The 13,897-nt window shown below is 38.5% G+C and overlaps 1 pseudogene; it reads left to right on the forward strand.

Moving 5' to 3' along the window:
• Positions 1-8,152: 8,152 nt before the first annotated feature.
• Positions 8,153-11,254, forward strand: LOC149840355 (putative serine/threonine-protein kinase PBL8; annotated as a pseudogene).
• Positions 11,255-13,897: the final 2,643 nt, after the last annotated feature.

Here is a 13,897-nt window from a genome sequence, read left to right on the forward strand (position 1 = left end):
TTCTTTACAAAGAGAATCATTAGTAGAACCAAATATTATGTCATCAACATAAATTTGCACAATAAGAATATCTGAATTAAAATGTTTAATAAATAAAGTGGAGTCTACCCGACCAATGGAAAAACTTGATTGTTCTAGAAAATTTCGTAGTCTTTCATACCACGCTCTTGGTGCTTGTTTGAGTCCATACAAAGCTCTTTTCAATTTGTAGACTTTTTCTGGATATTTCTCATTTTCAAAGCCTGGAGGTTGCTCTACATAAACTTCTTCATTGATGTGTCCATTTAAGAATGCACTCTTAACATCAATTTGATATAACTTTAAGTTCATGTAACTAGCAAAATCAAGCATCATACGAATTGACTCTAATCGAGCCACTGGTGCATAGGTTTCATCAAAATCTATGCCTTCTTCTTGATTATAGCCTTGTGCCACTAGCCTTGCTTTGTTACGAATGACTTCACCATTTTCATCCAGCTTATTTCGGAAGACCCATCTTGTTCCAATTACTGGATGATCCTTTGGTCTATCAACTAGATCCCAAACATCATTCCTAGTAAATTGGTTAAGTTCTTCAGACATGCTAAAAGCCAAAATTCATCATCACATGCCTCATTGATATTCTTTGGTTCTAATTTAGATATGAAAGCAACATTTGCAATATATTTTTCTAACTGCCTTCTAGTTAGGACACCACTCTTTATTTCACCAATAACTTGTTTATGTGGATGATTAGGAACTTCTTTCCAAACCGGTTGAAGAGGAATATTTTCTTGAGAAGTACTCTCTATCAAGGGTTCTTCTTGAAGTATTGCTTCTTCTTCTTCGCTTAGAGGTATAACCTGCTCACAATTCTCATCAAATGCAACATGTAGAGATTCTTCAATACAAGATGTTCTTTTATTAAAAATATGATATGCTTTACTTCTAGAAGAATATCCAAGAAATATTGATTCATCTGATTTTGAATCAAACTTATCAAGATTATCTTTGGTATTTAACAAGAAACATTTACTACCAAAAATTTTGAAATATGAGATCTTTGGTATACGATCATAATACAATTCAAAACATGTTTTATGTAAAATTGGTCGAATAAGAACACGATTTAAGACATAACATGTTGTATTAATTGCTTCAGCCCAAAAATATTTTGGTAAATTTTTATCTTGAAGCATGGTTCTAGCACATTCTTGCAAAGTTCTATTTTTTCTTTCAACAACTCCATTTTGTGGAGCCGCTCTAGGAAAAGCAAAGTTGTGAGATATACCATGTAAATCACAAAACTTTAGAAAAGATTCATTTTCAAATTCACCACCATGATCACTACGAATTTTAATAATAGATGTAGATTTTTCATTTGTAATTCTTCTACAAAGTTTAGAAAATTCTGAAAAAGCATCATTTTTGCTTTTTAGAAAAATCACCCATGTAAACCGAGAATAATCATCTACTATAACAAAAGCATACTTGCTACCATTCAAACTTTGAATTCTAGATGGTCCAAATAGATCTAAATGTAAAAGTTCAAGAGGACGTTTTGTTGAAACTATATCTTTAGCTTTAAAAGAACTCTTAATTTGTTTACCCCTTTGACAAGCATCACATAAGTGATCCTTTTTATATGGTATTCTAGGTAGGCCTCTTACAAGATCATTCTTGGATAATTTTGAAATAATTTTAAAATTAACATGTCCAAGTCTCTTGTGCCATAACCATTGAATTTCATTTGAAACAATAAAACATTTTTCATTAAAAGAGGGTAATTCATCTAGATATAGTTCATACACATTGTTTCTTCTTTTACCTTTAAAAATGATCTTTTTAGATTGAAAATCAGAAATTAAGCATAAATCATTTTCAAAAGAAACATGAAAACCTTTATCACATAATTGACTAATAGATATTAAATTATGCATTAAACCATCCACTAAAAGAACATTTTCTATCAAGGGAAATTTTGGATTACCAATATTACCAATACCTATCACTTTTCCCTTGTTATTGTCACCAAAGGTGACGGTTCCTCCATCCTTATTTTGGAGGGTGGAAAATAACTCCGGCCTTCCAGTCATATGTTTGGAACAGCCGCTGTCCAATATCCATTTGCTCCTTATGTTGTGTACCTACAACAAAATCAGACAACAAAGCATTTGACCCCTTTCTATTTTCGGGTCCATGAGAGTTAGTCTTAGGAACCCATATCCATTTAGATTTTAGTTTCCTTTGATAATAAGTATTCTTTCTATAAAAAGATTTAGAATAAACATGTCTAGAATAATCATATCTAGATGCATTTCTATTAGAACTAGAAAGTTTAGTTCTATGAACAAAAGGTTGAGAATAATGTCTTTGATTTTTCACCACAAGGTTTGGTCTATTTTGAGTATCAAAGAAGCTATATCCCAATTCGATTTTATTAACCGAGCATCTTTGAGAACCAAGAAGTTTTTCTAGATTCTCTTGACCATTTGTGAATTTGGTCACTATAGAAAGAAGATCATTTGACTTTTCTTTAAGACTAAATATTTCATTTTGTAAGAGATTGGTTCTAACTCCAATTTCTTTTATCTCAAGTGCTTGGCAAGAATTTCCCTTCTTGAGATCTTCTATTTCTTGAAGTAATACTTTATTTTGAGAGTCAAGAGTTAAATTTTCAGTTTTTAACTCTTTATTTTTAGAACTAAGACTCTTAAATTTAGCATATAAAACATTAAATGCTTCAAATAACTCATCATAGTCAAATTGACTTACCGAATCTTCTTGTGCTACAAAACACATGTTGGCGACTTCTTCATTTGATTCTTCATCGGAAGAGGAGTCACTATCATCCCAACAGGCTTGAAATGCCTTTTTCTTCTTGAATTGGTCCTTGGGTTTGATTTTGAGAAGAGGATAATCTTTCTTGATATGTCCTGCCTTTTTGCAGTTAAAGCACTTTACTTCATTGGGAATGGAAGAATCTACTTTCTTTGCCTTTCTTTGAAATCTTCCCTTTTTGATGAATCTTCTTAATTGCCTTGTGATGAGGGCAATATCTTCATCTTCATCTTCTTCTGAATTTTCTGAGTCAGAAGTAGCCTTAAAAGCAAGAGACTTCTTTTTAGGCTCTTCTTCTTGTCTGTCTTGAAGTTGGACCTCATATGCCATTAGGTTACCAACTAAGTCTTCAAGAGTGAGAGTATTGAGATCATTTGCTTCTTCAATAGCAGTGGTTTTTCTTTCCTATTCAGGAGTTAAACACCTTAGAATCTTTCTGACTAAATCCACTTGTGAATATTCTTTTCCAAGGGATTTCAAAGTGTTAGTTATATCGGTCATTCTAGTTACCATGTCCGATATAGATTCATTTTGCTTCATTTTGAACAATTCAAATTTATGAACTAAAGAAGCAATTTTAGATTCCTTTACCTTTGACGTACCTTCGTGTGTCACGAGAAGAGTATGCCAGATTTCATTAGCTGTAGAGCATTGAGAGATGCGATTGAATTCTACCTTGTCAACGCCACAATATAATGCATTCATGGCTTTGGCATTCAGTGAAGCAGTCTTCTTTTCTTCATCGGTCCATCGGCTGAAATCAGTTGATAGAGTTTGGTACTTTTCTGAAACAACTCTCCAGATATCGAGATCCATGGATTGCAGGAATATTGTCATTCTTACTTTCCAGTATCCATAGTTTGTTCCGTCGAAGAGAGGAGGACGAATAGAGGAACTTCCTTCTTTGTGCTGAGATGTTGTAGTTGCCATGCTAGATGATGGTCAAATCAAAGTAATAGAAAACTTGTGCTTTGATACCAAATGAAAGTGCACTAGGATCGAGGCAACGAGCACTAGAGGGGGGGTGAATAGTGCTTTTAAAAATTTCTGCGGAATATTGAATGATTTTGCAAATCTCAAAGCAAACACACAAAGAACACAAGATTTTATCCTGGTTCGGTCAAACCCGACCTACATCCAGTCCCCAAGCAAAAACCAACTTGAGATTTCCACTATCAACCTTGTAAACTACAAGATCACACAGAGCATAAACCGGTCCCACTTTCAGTAACAACCCAACTGAAAGCAAACAACTCATTTACACCAAGGAGTCCTTCTTTTTACACAAAAGAAATAACAACTTACAATATAACCTATGAGCCTTCCTTTTGAATGCAAATGAAATGCAATTGGCTATTGAGGTTGTTGAAATACTCTACTCACGAATTCACTATCTCTCAAAGTGATTTGAGTGAAAAACTGAAGTGAAAATATCACGTGAGTGAGAAAACAAATACTTGAATGAATAGGAGTGAAAAGCAAGAAGTAATTCAAGGTAATTCTATTGAATTTTATTTTTTTGAGTGTAGAATGCACTCATATTTATAGTTAAAATATTCCATACGTTGAAAGTATGAAAGGGTGTCAAAACTGTCCATTTTGAACGATCAAAATGTTTGAAAAATGAAAAGACACGCCTTTTTGAAGTTTCAGGAAAACGGCAAAATTAGTCGACTGAAACATCAGTTAGTCGACTAATAGTTAGTTATTAGTAGACTGACAGTTATCGTCGGTCGACTGATCTGTTAATCGAGCCGTTTGAAAATCTGAACTTTTGAAACTTAGTCGACTTGAGAAAAGTTAGTCGACTGATAATATCATCAGTAGACTGAAAAACCTTTTAGTCGACTGTTGCTAAAACTTCTGAAAAACAAACATTCTGTTTAGTCGACTGATAAAAAGCATTAGTCGACTGCTGCTAAATTTTTCAGAAAACACATGTTCTGTTCAGTCGACTGAAAAATCATTAGTCGACTGCTGCTAATTTTCCAGAAAACATGCATTCTGTCCAGTCGACTGATAAAACCTTCGGTCGACTAATTTGACAAAAATGACTTTTTAGAAAATATGGCGCGAAAGGATTAGTCGACTGATAAGTCTATTGGTCGACTAATAAACATGAAAATTTAAGAAAAGAGTTTTCTAAAAAGATTTTCAAAAGAGTTTCTTTTAGAAAAGTTTTTCTAAAGACTTTTAAGGTGAAATGCAACCTAAATATGCACTCTAAGTAAGGCTCTTACAAGAATCTAAGACTTTTAATGAATTAAACATGTGCACACTAGTCTTCAAAGATTCTTCACTGAATTCTTCAATTTCTTCATAGCCTTAGCTGAAATGCAGTTGATTCCACTTGCTCATCATCAAAACCTTGTACTTGAAGTACCATGTATGGCTTCATTGTCGTAACAATATGTAGCAACTAGCATAATGCTATTATTATAAGCATTTAACTAGTATGAGAAGCTCCTTATTACTCTGCAAAGAACTGCGTAAGCAGTTTAACCAACTAGAGTAACACCTTGACAGGCGTGCATAACTCAACGAGTAGCATACTGAACTATCGAGCAAGTAAGCGAATTAGTAGTGTAAGCGAATCCGTAGTGCAAGTGAAGCAGTAGTGCAAGCGAATCTCACGACCCAACGACCAGTGTGAACAAACTTTATGTTTCGATAATTACTAGCCTGCGGGTACGCGCAGACAAAACGTAGAACCAACTGAGACTAGTTTGGGCGTCTGTTATTCTATGTATTTTCAATAACCCGAATAGTTAGTTGAGTTCGCTCCAAAGAGACGACTTTAGCCGAGAGAGGATTCCCCAAAGGAGGTTGTGCCACGGATGCATCCAACTTCTGCATAAGTGTTGAGCTAACTAATGTAGCCCCTTTCCCCTAACTCCAATGATTGGGGAGGCCGGATCAAATGCCTGTGGGGTGGTTGTTAATAACCTATCCATTGGAGTTTGTACCGCTCTGTCCTCTCTCTTGACAGACACATAGAAGCGAATAGGTACGTTGGGGATTGCTTAACTAACGACCAATTCTATGTTGTGGTCTTTAAACCACTCGAGCATCTTGCTTGTGAAGGTGAATGTGAGGCCATTTATGTGATTATAACATTTTACATTTTGCATTGTTCGAGGTCGCACGACCGTCTCATCCGATCATCGCAGTACTAGGCGTGTCATGCACGACTACAAGTACTCTAGGATGAAGGGGGGTATAGCTCCTCAATAGAAGCTTCAACAAGAGTGTTTCGCAAAGATGTAAAGTTTATCAACTTTACTTTATCTTTTGAAACAATAATACATTATGCCAACATTATGCATGTGATTATCTCGAATCACATCCGCTATCGAGGTATCTACATGTCTCGCATGACTCGATACCGGCCTCGATAGACAGGATACAGGTTTCTCAATAGAACACCCGCTAAGAAGTTCTATCGAACCCTCAATTTGGGATCACCCGAGATATGCCAAAAAGGCGAGCAGAACCAGCCAGTCACATCCTTCCAAATGCTTCGATTTGGAGCAGTCTTTGATGCTTTTGCGCAACTCCCTAAAATCTCAAGTTGACTCTACAGGACTGCGCACACGAAGAGCCAGGATCCTTATGAGGTATCCCTCTCCTTAGACGAGGATGTGTCGCTCGCTCTCGACTGCAGTCTTGTCGCAAGAGGGAGAGTGGTAAATGCCCCTTGCATCCTCCATGAGGATGCCTTTAAGGCATACGCAAAGAGCAAAAATCTGTATGTTATCTGCAATAGCAAGGCAATACCAACGCATATGCAAAAGCAAGAGCCTCAGCGCAAAGCGCGAAGACAAAGTAAAGGCGGTAAGCAGAAGTGCAACGCAAACCCTCGGCACAACACACAACAGCAAGTAAAAACTGTAAGCAGGAGTGCAACGCAGAACCTTTGCGCGATGCGCAACGGCAAAGTAAAGGAACTGTAAACATGAGTGCAACGCAAAACCTGTGCGCGATGCACAACGGCAAAGTAAAGGACAAGGATCGCGAAACCACGTCCTTGGGTTAAATGTGTACTCGTATAAATATATATATATATATATATATATATATTTCTCTATATATATATTTATTTAATGGTCCCTTTTTAGTTAATTGAACTTAATTCAATTGTCCGTTTGTGCAATCTTCCGCTACCTTTGAGAGTTGCAAGCTTGCTGTCGTTCGCGGATGTACGCGATTGGAGGCTCGGGTCGCGGAGCGTGAGCGGGATCCGTCGTACGAGCTGCAAAAGTAACAATCTTAGCAAGCTAATACCAAAAATAGAAGGTCAGGGGCACTGTCGCCATCCTGACGTAAGGGAAGCAGAGGCAGAGGCATCGTGCACATGCGCACCTGCTATAAGCGCAAGAAGCAGGGGCAGGGGCTGCGAGCCCCTGCTGACTTGCTGTCAGCGGACTCCGAGGAGGCAGGGGGTTGCACCCTTACCCTCATAAAGCGAGGGCAGACAGGGTTGCGCCCCGGCCTGACAAAGTAGAAGAGAGGCAGGGTCAAAGCCCCTGCCTGCCAACTACGAACGGAGGCCCGCCTGATGCCAGGGAAAAGCGAGGCTTGGGGGCTTGCCCCGGTCTGCCGAAAAACAACGAAGGGAGGGGCGATGCCCCTGCCTAATGAGAAAAGAGGCACATGGAGGGCTCGGTCCCCTCCGCTGCCGCAACAAGGAGCTGGGAGGGGCTCGACCCCCTCCCCTGTCAAAACAAAGAGCAGGGAGGGGGCTCAGCCCCTCCTCTGCCATAACAAGAATCAGGGAGGGGCTCGACCCCCTCCCCTGTCAACATAAAGAACAGGGAGGGGGCTCAGCCCCTCCCCTGTCATAACACGAAGCAGGGAGGGGGCTCAGCCCCTCCCCTGCCATGATAGGGAGCAAGGAGCAGGGAGGAGGGGCTCGACCCCTCCCATGCCGTAACAGAAGCAAGGAGGGGTCGTGCCCTTTCCCTGCCGAACAGAGGGAACAAAGAGGAGGGGGGCGAGCCCCTCCTCTGTCGTAACAGGAAGCAAGGAGGAGGGCTCAACCCCTCCCTTACCTTGACAGAGGGAACAGAGAGGAGGGGGCGAGCCCCTCCTCTGTCGTAACAGGAAGCAGGGAGGAGGGCTCAACCCCTCCCTTACCTTGACAGAGGGAGGGGCTCAACCCCCTCCCCTGCCGTAACAAAGAGCAGGGAGGGGTGTCGTTCCCCTCCTCTGCTAAAAGGGGGCACAAGGAGGGTGTTTGACCCCTCCCGTGGCCACACAGAGAGGTGAGGGAGAGAGAGAAGAGACTGAGAGAGCAAAGACAGGAAAGGGGCGTACCTGGGGGGCGCCGACGATGGCGGCGCGGTGTTCGGGGAAGACCGGACGCGACGACGACTCAGGCTTGCTCCTAGAAGTTGTCGTCGTCGGTGGCGTCGGAGGGAATAAAGGCAATCCATGGCGGCATCGGAAGGGGTCTCCGACGAGCAGAGGGAGAATGAGATATGAGTCAGAGGAGGTTGAGAGGGAAAGAGAGAGGAAGAAGGGGGTGGGGGTTCTCTTTGAAACCCCTGCCTCCCTATCTTCAAAACACGGGAGGCGGTGCCTCCATTTGGGTCCGGGTCGGGTCCGGATCCGACCCGAATCCAAACTTAAATTTTTTTTTCGTTTATTACACTTCCCATATAATATCTTCTTCTTGTTTGGTTGACATAAGTCTTCTCTATTAATAGTTAGTTGTTTGTTGGTCTTTGTGGTAAAAATCAACTCTGCTAATGTGGCTCGTCCCTTCATGAGGTAAATGTTTGATATTTATAATTTCATTGTGTTATTTGTACAATTTTATTACCAAACTTTTTAATTCTTGAGAAGCTATATTAAGCTTGCTTCTTTGTTTTCAAATTTTCTTTGTTTTTTAATTTTTGTAAATGCTATCAATAACTCTATGTTATGATGCAATATATTTCATATGAATGATATTAACCTTTCTGATCCATGGTACATATAAACCAAATAAGTCCTTAAATGCCTTCTATCATGACATTGGAAAAATATTGTGGAAAATATGGGTTTGAACTTTGTGCCATACTTCTCAATAGCGTGAGTGCAAGGTCTACATTGTATGCGATGGTGGTTTCAAATATACAGCTTTGAGGCTGATGTCAGTGCAAATATTTTTTAAAAGATGTTGGTGCTCATTTTCATATGTATTTATAGTTTTTTTGGCAACTTTATGTTGTAGAACAACACTTATGCACCTTTAATATTTTTGCAGGTTCAATTCTTATCATGTATCCGGCATCGAAATCTTGTGAATCTGCTGGGTTACTGCCAGGAAAGTGACCAGCAAATGCTTGTTTATGAGCATGTTCCAAATGGCAGTGTCTCCAATCATATATACGGTAGTCTCAGTTTCTGGTACTCCACTGCACATTTACAATTTCTGAACCTAAGTTAAATCTTATAGAGGTTTTCTATCATCATTGTGTAAAGCAGGTCAATATTCAACCACAAAGCTAGAGTTCAAGAATAGGCTTCTAATAGCCATTGGAGCAGTCAAAGGTGAACATTTATGGCATCAGTAAGCATTGAAAGCTTTGCTGCATTGACTTTCATAGCTAAACTTACAGAGATCTTGGTATCCATTTATCATTCAGTGGTTTTGTTCCAATAATTTCTATTTAACGACTAATTGATTTGCCTCTAGTTTTGTCTGGGAAAAACTGCCAATGATGCTACCTGAAGGTGCATAATTCTGCTTTTTTCTAATTTTGTAGGTTTGGCTCATTTGCATTCTCTGACTCCTCCTCTGTTACATAAGGACTTCAAAACTGTGAATTTCCTTGTTGATGAAAAGTTCATAGCTAAGGTTGCTGATGCAGATCTCAGACATTTGCTCGAGAGGATCAGTGATGCAGTTCATCTTCTCAAATGATGGGTGCTAATGTTTTCCTGGATCCAGAGTATTGTCCTTCTTTTAAATTGTAGAGATGGATCTTTTTTTCTCCTCATAAGAAGAAATTGGATTTTTTCGCATTGGGAAGCTAAACATTTAATCCTTGTCATCTTCAACACGTTATTGCTTCTGTTGACAGCATGCCTGATTACATATTGCCCGTCACAAATTTGACAATGGTTCATGTGTCTGCATCATTTTCTCTTATATGCCTGTTACATGTGTTTGTGTAGGGTCAGAGATTTGGGTAGGTTCTCAGAAAAGAGTGATGTATATAGTTTTGGAGTGTTTCTACTGGAATTGGTGAGTGGTCACTCAGCAGAATCTGATCAAGGCCTGATTGAATGGGTACGTGCCTGCAAGACTAATATTTCCCATAGGATGGCTTGAGAAATTCTTTATCATGACTATTTTGATCTACTAATTAATCTTTGTTGCTACAAACCAAAATTCACTTGTTCAAATGCAAAATTAACCTCTCGCAGTGATTCTATATTCTATGCTAAATGCGTGGCCTAGGGTTCCCATTTCACTGTAATGTTTTCTCGAACACCTCTTCTGTGGTAAGAGGTCTCTCTCCATGAATTTGTCAGATTTTGGTGGAACTTACATTTGAACATAGAAGAAGAGAAAACAAAAAAATTAAATGAAGTTGCAAACATTCACATTATCACTCTTCATTCATCAGCTTTAATTGTTACTTTTATTTATGTTAATCATGAAAAAGAATGCCAGAAATGCTCTCATGACTAAATCAAAAGCCATTTATTTATTATTTTATTGGCAATCAAAAGCCAACCAAAAACAAGGAATCATCTGTATGCATGCCACTTGGGCTTTTAAAACCTATGAAGCTAGGACACTTCCAACAAACCAATAAGTTGCATTGTTTGATTCCATATTGTGTTTCTTGAATATGCCAAGTTCGTTCGCAGCAAAGCTTCCAGATACTTGAAACGTCCTCTCCTGGATACTCAAACTAGGGATTTACAATGTGCTGAGTAGCTTGAGCTTGGGCTTATTTATTTATTAAACAAGCTGCACCTGAGCTTAGATGGGAGCTCGATTAATTAAATGAACTACATACCTACACACACATGCGGTATATATATGCATGCCCACACACACACGTGTTATATATTTGCATGCCCAGTGTGGGCTTTGTCAAGTTGAGCTTGAACAATCCATACTCGGTCTCATTTTGCAGCCCTAATTTAATCAGTTTCCATAATTTCTGATGTGAAGGCCCAAAGTCATCCAGATTTGAGTGACACTGCTGCTATCATCGATCAGAAACTAGGCAGCAGCTTTACCACTTAGGGAATGAAGGAGTTCATGAGTCTGATGGTTCAGTGTGTTCATTCATATGGACAGTGACGACCGATGATGAACATGGTTGTTTTGGAATTGGATCAGATTCAGGAAAAGGAAATTAGCAGGACAATCATTGTAGGTGAAGGCACTCCCACCGTCACCCTTGCAAGCCAGTTATTTACAGCATAAGGGTCATTTTATAGTCATTCTTTGTCACATTTTCAAGTGTACAAATCGTTGGTCTGTATATAATCTCTTCCAAATGGCAGATATCAGTTGCTTGGCAAGTGTATAAAAAGCGCAACTGTTTACTTTTTCTATTTGTCATCTTTTTGTTCTTTTGAATGAAAATCCTTATGTATGATAATACTATTGTTTGTGGAAATGTTACTGGAGTCTTGGTTGCGCAGCATGAGATGGAATAACTATACGACACTCTACAAAGGGCAGTTGTCTATTTTTGTTAATTTTTTCTCTTTTCTGTACTTCTATCTGAAAATCATTATGTAGGTTCTTGGTTGGGGCATGAGACAGAATGAGTATATAGCCATCAACTAAAAGATTTTACTGTTTTCCTTGGCATTGAAGGATTGATGGCTTCGCTTTGCCAGAGAACAAATGTTAGCTAATCGCTTGAGCAAATTCAATCACCAAAATCTGTTGACTCTGTTTCAGTAAACTAACTCTTAAACTCATGACACTGGGTTTTATATTGCCCAAGTTCAGAGACGACTCAGAAAAGTTTTATATACTGATCAGATATATCAAACAGAACACCTGAAAGGTTCATACTTATCGGACATCAGTTCTTTTGAAAGATGGTGGTTCACCTTTACCATCCGGCTTTTTCCAACCCTATAGCCTATGTTGAACTAGACAGTGGTCATTGCACAAACACACACATATATGGGGAAAGAAAATCTATTGTGGTTTGTGATTACGAACTACGATATACCAAACAGTACAGTGTGTGTGTTAAACAAGATTCAGAGGTGTGTTTGTGTGTGTTAAACAAGATTCAGAGACGATTCAGAGGTCATTGCAATAGATTTTCTTTCATAGAATCCGCTTGAACCTAGAGGCCTGCCATCTCCTTTTCCCTTGAAAGATCCAATTGGTCTCCGGTTCTTCATCGTATAAGCTCATGTGTTCATTTAACTACTTCCTAGCCGAACAAAATAGAACTTCATGCCCTTTTTTTTTTTGCATATTTCCTTTTTTCCTAATGTTGCTCTATATGTACCAACGGAGCTTCACGTGGTTGGTAGGAACTGTCAGTGGATGTCTCCTTGTGGTGTGATGTTGCAGGTTCAAAACCCAATGGTAAGTTGAATAATATCAGGTGTGGGGGTCTGCTTAACCCCAGCTTGCCTTTCAAAAAAATGTTGCTTGATATGTTACGTGATTAGTAGAACAAGTCAATGCGATTGATAGAGAGTAAGGTAGTACCAACATTTTAACAAAAAAAAAAGAACACTTTAGAAAAAGCAAGTCTTGGTATATATATATATATATATATATATATATATATATATATATATATAGAGAGAGAGAGAGAGAGAGAGAGAGAGAGAGAGAGAGAGAGAGAGAGTCCTTTGTGCCACAAAGGTTGAACTGCATGCCTTAGCAATTCAGAGATCTAGGTTTTCATTTTTCATGATAGCAATTCCAGCTCGAGCTAAATTAGGAATGCAAATGGGTCGAATCCATGATGGTGGTTTTGCGATTTTGGCTACTCCGTATGCGATTCTGATTGGAATTCTCATGTATTTAGCTGTTCTGGATCCAAACTGTTTGTATCCCTATCCTAAATGAGTCGAGCTTGAACATCACATCATGTTTTTACTCAACCCTTACCAGCGTAGACCTGATTGACACTAACCCGACTCAGTATGGGCTAGATCATGAACTTGCCCTGAATATTAATTTTAAGAAACAAGTAGAAAACTGGAAACACACTAGCTCCAACGTGACACAGTTGAATTGTATATGGTAACACTGGACTAATTCATCAGTTATTCAAAAAAGCAGTTCAACTTTCCAGTTATTACATTAAACTGCCTGCTTTTATCGTTTATATTCAAAGAATGCTTGACCTTAAAATTACTGAGTAGTTCTTGTTTACTAAAATAAAATGGTTAAATACCCTCTTACCAAAGTATATTTAATAAAAGAGAATAAGTTGAGTTATCTCATTGAAAAATACCAAACACATCATTTTCAGTAATTTGCAAAGTCGCATAATTTATCTGCTATTCCAAAAACTGTCAATATATTTTGGTTAACTCAATCAACCACTCATTTTATTTCGAATGCAATTCAATTTGAGGTATAACAATTACATTTTTGGTATTTTTTCTTATAAAAACAAGCACATCTTTTGTCATCTTATGCTCTTTTGTTGACTAAATCAACGATAAGGACATTTAGCCACTTCATTTGAGTAGACAAACGTGAATTGAGTGATTTTAGGACCAGACCAAGTGTGTTTTTGAAATTTCGAAAAAATGCAATTTTTTTTTGAAAAACGCACTTTGCATTTAGGAGAATTTGCATATAGGAGAAGCTCGTTTTCTCTTTTTTTTTTTCCATTTTTCTTACTGTTTTTTGCTTTTCCTTCACTTTTTAGGTGGCTTTCAGTTCGCTTCCTACATCGCTTATGAGACAATACCTAACTGTTTCTAAGTCATTTCGTGCTTTCAGTTTCCTAAAATTTTAAAAGCACCTCGCTTCTCTGCTTTCGCTTCTCGCTCCCGCTTCCCCAACTAGCAACTCTGAAACTCAAAACTCCAGCTTGAAAACACATCACACAGCCTTTTGTGCCCCAATCAT

Source organism: Nuphar pumila, chromosome 4 (assembly GCF_984573655.1).
Source record: "Nuphar pumila chromosome 4, dmNupPumi1.hap1.1, whole genome shotgun sequence".
Classification (NCBI taxonomy): domain Eukaryota; kingdom Viridiplantae; phylum Streptophyta; class Magnoliopsida; order Nymphaeales; family Nymphaeaceae; genus Nuphar; species Nuphar pumila.